The following is a 6,629-nucleotide window of genomic DNA, read 5'->3' on the forward strand; positions in this document are numbered from 1 at the left end:
ACGTTGGATTTAGCCAACTTCTTAAACAAATAAGGAACTAAGTTTTCTGAATCATCTAAATTAAAACTAGACATTAAAGCGCTTACAATGAGTTTGGACCCTTCGAAAATGGATGCGGATCCATGGCTTTGCTCGGACTTGGTGTCTGACTCACTCTCGGTTTCGTCAATGTGTACTTATACTGGCAACGCGAGGAAGCTTGTCGGCTCTCCTTCATCCGTCTCGGATTCATCTGACGACTCGGACCAGGTTGCCTTCAGTGCCTTCTTTCTTCGTAGCTTCTTGTTTGGACAATCCGGCTTGTAGTGCCCCTTCTGGTTGCAGCCGTAGCAGGTGACTCCAGATTTGTCCTTCAGGTTCGTTTGAGTCACCTTTTTATTTCTGCAAATTTTCCGTACAAGCCTCAACAGTTCGGAAACAATCTCGTCGTCATCCTCCGATTCATCTCTTGACTCGGTTTTGCGACTGGATCTTGGTTCACGCGATCTGCTAGTACCTACAATCAAAGCGACACTTTTCTCGACTGAGCGTGCATTAGTCTGCTCATGCAATTCTAATTCAGAAAAAAGTTCGTCTAATTTTATTGAAGAAAGATCCTTGGAAACTTTGTAAGCATCAACCATGGATGCCGACAAAGTGTTCCTCGGAAAAGCGCTGAGCGCGTACCTTATCACATCGCGGTTTTCCACCCTTTGGCCGATCGCATGAAGTCCATTTAGGAGATCCTAGATGCACGCGTGAAGCTGACTAGCCATCTCACCTTCCTGCATTTTGATGTTATATAATTTATTTAAAATTAGGTCGCGCTTACTTACCTTAGCGTCGGAGGTGCCCTCGTACAGTTCGATCAGCTTCTCCCATAGCTCTTTGGCGCTTTCGAAAGGTCCAACTCTGCTGAGTTTTTCTTTTGTAAGCCTGCATTGTAGCATGCAAGTGGCTTTGGCATTTGCTTCCACCTTCTTCATGATGCTGGTGTCCCCGTTGATGCATGAAACCAACTCTTCGGTGTCGTCGCGTGGAAGCTCGAGACCGGTCTGGATGATGATCCACATCTTGACTTGCGTCTTGAGGTGGTATTCCATCCGGTTCTTCTAGTAGGCAAAGTCCTCGCCGGAGAAAAGAGGCGGGCGGACTATGCTAAATCCTTCTTGGAGAGTCATTTTAGACACTTGCACACAAGGAAAAACAAAAAAAATGTACCAGGACTTGATCCTAGATTAGCAATGCGGTTTGAAATATAAACAAAGAAATACGAGCTCGAATGGTGTTGCACCAACTTCGAGAAAAATACGATTACGAAAAAAAATTGATCCGAATTTAGCAAGTATACTAATTCTGATCGACTCTGAAAAATTAAAAATACCACGAAAAATTTACTTGACTTGTGGTTGCACCAAATCGAAGCGACCCCGCTCTGATACCAATTGTTGGATCGAAAGCGCTAGAGGGGGGGGGGTGAATAGCGCTCGTGGCTATTTTGTTTCGTATTCGAAAATCGTTCGTAAACACTCGAGTAATAAATGCAGCAGAATAAAGAAAAGCAAAACAACACAGAAGAACACTCTGATTTACTTGGTTCGGAGCCTGTGACGACTCCTACTCCAAGGCCCGCGGTCGTTGACCGCTTTCGGTGGGCAACAACTATATAATCGATAATGGATTATAAGATAAGTACAGTAAGAAGCAGTAAAAATGATACCGACAACAAGAAATACTAAATTTGAAGCTCTAGGTCGTCGGACACTTGTAGCAGCACTCCTGAGTCGTCAAGTTCGCAGCACGAAGGAGAAGATCACTTGTAAATTCGTTGATTGAGCTGCTACCTCGAAAGCTGCTTATATACTGTGCTGGAGGCGCCTCCAAGGTTGTCCGAGGTGCCTCCAAACCCCGAGTCGCACGCGTCGATAAGCACTGATCAGGTCGCGCCTTATCCCTCTGAAGGCGCCTCTAAGCTGCTCCAAGGCGCCTCCAACGCCTGGTCCAAGGCACCTTCAGCTTGGTCCAAGGCGCCTCCAACGCTGCTTCGCTGGCTTCTTCTGGCTAGCACCCGATGCGCCTCTAAGCTCCATGGAGGCGCCTTGGACACTGTTCATCCGAGACTTATCTTCTTTCTTTTGTACCTGCAAGTCATGTTAGTTCCAAAAATACAACATACCCTGCAAGACAATGTTAGCACATAATAAGCATAGTAAATAAAGTAAATGATAGTCTCCGGACTGTCCGGGTCTGACTTCGGATTTCCAACCAGAAACCCTAGGTCGACCCGACGCCTACTGTTCCCTCTGCGGGGAACACGTCCTCACCTACTCCACTCAGGAGATTTACCTGTTGCCAGTTCTATCCTCCAGATCGTCTGGACTTTTGCTCAGCGTCCGTTGCTTCCGGTCTTCATGCTGGATGTCCGGTCCTCGACCCATCCAAACTTCTACCTAGTTCGCGACACCAGGATTTTAACTTAGGGTTACCGCCCCTAGGATTTTTGCCCGAAGCTCCGACCCACCAAGACTTTCCGCATAGGGTTACCACCCCCTAGGATTTTTACCTTGCCTAACTACAGTTAGGACTTTCCTGAAACACTCAGTCAAACTGTTAGACAACAATTAAACTTAACTTTGAATTCCTTTGCCATTATCAAAACTTGAGTTCGATCGTTGGATGCTTCCCGCACCAACATGCTTTTCTTTTAAAAATTACTTATTTTGATGTATACCATTAATCATCATGCATTATGCCAATTTCCTTGTAATTAAGGATAAAAAGGCATTTATTATGAATGGTAAATATCCAAACAAGTGGGATCATATCAAGTGACATCCTAGATGGATGATCATGATTTTTTTATAATGCCTAGATAGATATGCATGATCCCTTAGTTTAGGGCAAAACCAAATATATATCTCACAAAGGATCATAAGGTGACTTGTATGTGTTTTAATATACATTAGATACAAGTGAGATGTTAGGATGGTGAACAAAACTCAAGATGTTGATTTAGTGTATCGAGTTGAGTTTTAGGTTCATCAAAACACATAGTTATGTGTCTTCCAATCATTGGGAAAGCTAATGTATAAGTCATGTGCATTGAGCCCAAAGAACATGGTTGGATATTAGTTTTGAAAATGATTTTAAAATACTTTTGCAAAACCTTGGTGAAGATTATCTTTTGATAATAATCATCATTGGAGAATTAGACACAAACTAGAAGAAAACATTGAAGTTTTCAAGAGTTTTCAAATTTGTGTCAATCTTTGAAAATAGGAAGTATTTTCATAGAAAATTATTTTTTCTTGATAGTATATACACTAAATAATGTCTACAAGAGATTTCATGTTTTTTAGATTTTTGTAGAATTTTTGGGGAGTTTCTGAATTTCGTTGAAATTGAATTTCAGGAAATCAGAACCCCAATCGATTAGCCGATCGATTGGGATGGTTTCGATCGATCAATCGATCGATTGGGAAGCCAATTCCCACGAACAGAAGGTCAGTGAATCGATCAGCTGATCGATTGACCTAGGCTGAATCGATCAGTCGATCGATTCAGAGGGAATTTCTGTGAGCAGTAGCTTGCAGAATCGATCAATGGATCGATTGAAGTGGTTTTGATCGATTGAGTCCCAACTTCAATCGATTGGGAAGTCTGATTTTGGCTTGAAAAGCCTGATTTCAGCACTATAAGTCATTTCAAGTTCCAATAACTATTCCAAATCCCTTGGAATACATATGTATACATTTAGGGGTGTTTTCTTGATGAAAACAAGTATAGATTGATTAAGATAAATCAAAGTGAAGTTTAGGATGGGGTTTAGTTTCAATTTCGAATTTTGGAACCTCAAAACTTCAAGTTTTGGTTTTCAAGGGTCATTAACCATGCCTAACCCTTTAGAATACACTTGTATACATTTAGGGGGAGCTTTCAGGCTACAAGCAAGTATGGATTGGTTAAGGTAGGTTTAGGTGAAGTTTAGGTTGGGGTTTAGTTCATTATCAAATTTTGAACCTCAAAACTTTAAGTTTTGGTTTTCCTAATTGTTTAGGAACTCCAAGTCATTGTTAGTGCAAATACAGAAGTTTGACCATGTTTTTAGGGGGAGTTACTCCTTGAATGCATGAAAATTTATTTTTAAGGACTTTGGAAGAAGGTTAAACCTTCATGATGGATAATACTCAGGGTTGAGTATTTGGAAATAATGAAAGATTGGTTATCTTCATTGCTAGGATGATAAATGCTCTCGGATGTGTTGTACCCCGTGCTTATTTTGATGTGATCAACCAAGTTAGGATAGGTCCTGTCTGTTTTGATCCCTCTGTCTGAGTGTGCAGGAACTTAGGAGCACAAGAAGTCGAGTGAAAGATGCAGCTGGCGAGAAGGACGGCACGGGAAGGGAGCCGACGGGCTCGGTGCGTCCGAAGGACGGGAGAGCTGCAGAAGAGTACACCGGTGGGCGAGAAGAACTTGTTTGGCGTCCGAGGGACGTAAAGTCGGGACAGAAGCCTGCTCGAGGAGAAGGCCGGGAACTGGGTTCGGGTGAGCCCTATTCCGGTTGGCCGAAATCACCCAAGGAGCCGAACCAGAGCAAGTCAACAAGAAGTTGACTTATCTACGGTTCGGTCGACTGAACACAATGATCGATCGACCGAACACCTATCACCAGAAGCCAGCTGTTGGTGACACGTCAGAAGCCACGTCAAGAAGCCAACCGTTGGAGAAGTGATCGGTCGACCGAACCTCCTGATCAGTCGATCAAACCAAAGTTCATCCACAGACTGAGTCGACCATATTGATTGGGCCAGCTCAGCGAGACGACTGTTGACTTATCAGTTGACCAAAAAAGGGATCGGTCGATCGAACGCAGGCTCGATCCACACAGACTGAATCTGAACGAAAGGCTGGACAGGTTCAGCAGGTTCGATTGACCGAACCTGGGGATCGATCGACCAATCCCTCTCGAGTCAAATCTTGATCCCGAAGATTAGGTTATCTGATAAGCCTTGGAACCCCTATATAAAGGGGGTCTCGGATAGCTATTGAACCAACAACAAGAACAACGAAATTCAACTCTCTGTACTTTCATTTCTTAGCAACTTCTGTGCTTTCCAAGTGTAAAAGGCTTCTCTGCCTTTAGAGAAGGAGACTCTGCTAGTGCACCTATTCAACCGCCTTGGATTAACAATCGTTTCGGTTGTAACCAAATCAAAATCGCTGAGTAGTTTCTTTTCTTTTCAGTTAGCTACTTTTAAATTGTTGCTTTAATTTGAGTTGAAGGTTTTTGAGGAGGGTATTTTTATTCGCAGGCAATTCACCCCCCTCTTGCCGGTCTCGCTGCACCTACAATTGATATCAGAGCCCCACAACCTCAGAAGGACTAACCGCCGTCTGAAGCACAAAGATCAGGACAATGGCCGGCGCGAACATTCATCCCCCAAAGTTCGACGGAGATTTCACTACATGGAAGCGAAAAATAGAGGTATTCTTTAAAACAGACTTTGATATTTTAATTACTATGAAATATGGTTTTTCATCTCCAAAAGATAAAGAAGAATACCAATGGACGAAGAAGGAGCAAGCCGATTTCGTGGCCAACAGAAAGGCGGAATTCCATCTGCTCAGCGTCCTGCCACCTTGGAGGTAAGTTGGATCGGAAGCTACGACTCAGCCAAAGACCTCTGGGAAAAATTCCTAGAGCTTCACGAAGGAACTTCGGAAGCAAAGCTAGCGAGGCGCGACATCGTTCGGACACAACTAACAAATCTCCGGATGAACACCGGCGAGAAGGTATCGCAACTCCAAGCGAGAATCAAGGATCTGATAACGCAACTCACAAATCTCGGTGAATCGGTAACGAACCGAGATTCCATCCGGTATGCGCTCAACGCCTTCCCGAGGACTCAAGAATGGACATCCGATGCTTACTACATCTCTAAGGACTTTGAGATAAGTAGTTTAGAAAACTTATTTTCAACCTTTGAACTTCACGAATCTCGACTTGCAGAGAAACCAGTAGAGAAGACGAACCTCAACATTACCCTACAAGCCGAAAAGGACGATCCCGATTCTGAAGCGTCGATCGACGAAACCGAAGTGACGCTACTGGTAAGACGTTTTAATAGATTTCTTAAATCTAACAAATTTAAATCGCAGTCGATGAAGCATCAACGCAACAAAAGGACGGTCTGATGCTACAACTGTAATGAGGAAAGGCACATTAAGGATGACTGCCCCAAGTTGAAGAAAAGGCACAAGGAGCAGCCTCAAAAACCGACGTCCTCTACACGCAAAAGTCTGAAGGCTACTTGGGATGATTCATCCTCCGAGTCAGAAGTTAAAGCATTCTCAGGGATAGCATTGATGGCCAACCATCTCTTTGAAGATGACTCAGACTCAGAGATGAGTATAGATCAAGGGGGAGAATCAGAAAAGGAAAGTTACGATGGAGGGGGAGCATCACCAACTGAGGTAAGTAAGTTACGTGATCTCTCTCCTACTCAGTCATTTAATTTTATTAAAATGCTTACTAAATATCTAACAAAATTAGAAAAAGAAAATACTAATTTAAAATTAAAATTAGAAGAGTCATGCCCCCTAGAGTTATTTAACAATCTAAAAACAGAAAATGACTATTCGAAATT

This window comes from Zingiber officinale, chromosome 3B (assembly GCF_018446385.1).
Source record: "Zingiber officinale cultivar Zhangliang chromosome 3B, Zo_v1.1, whole genome shotgun sequence".
In the NCBI taxonomy this organism is placed as follows: Eukaryota; Viridiplantae; Streptophyta; class Magnoliopsida; order Zingiberales; family Zingiberaceae; genus Zingiber; species Zingiber officinale.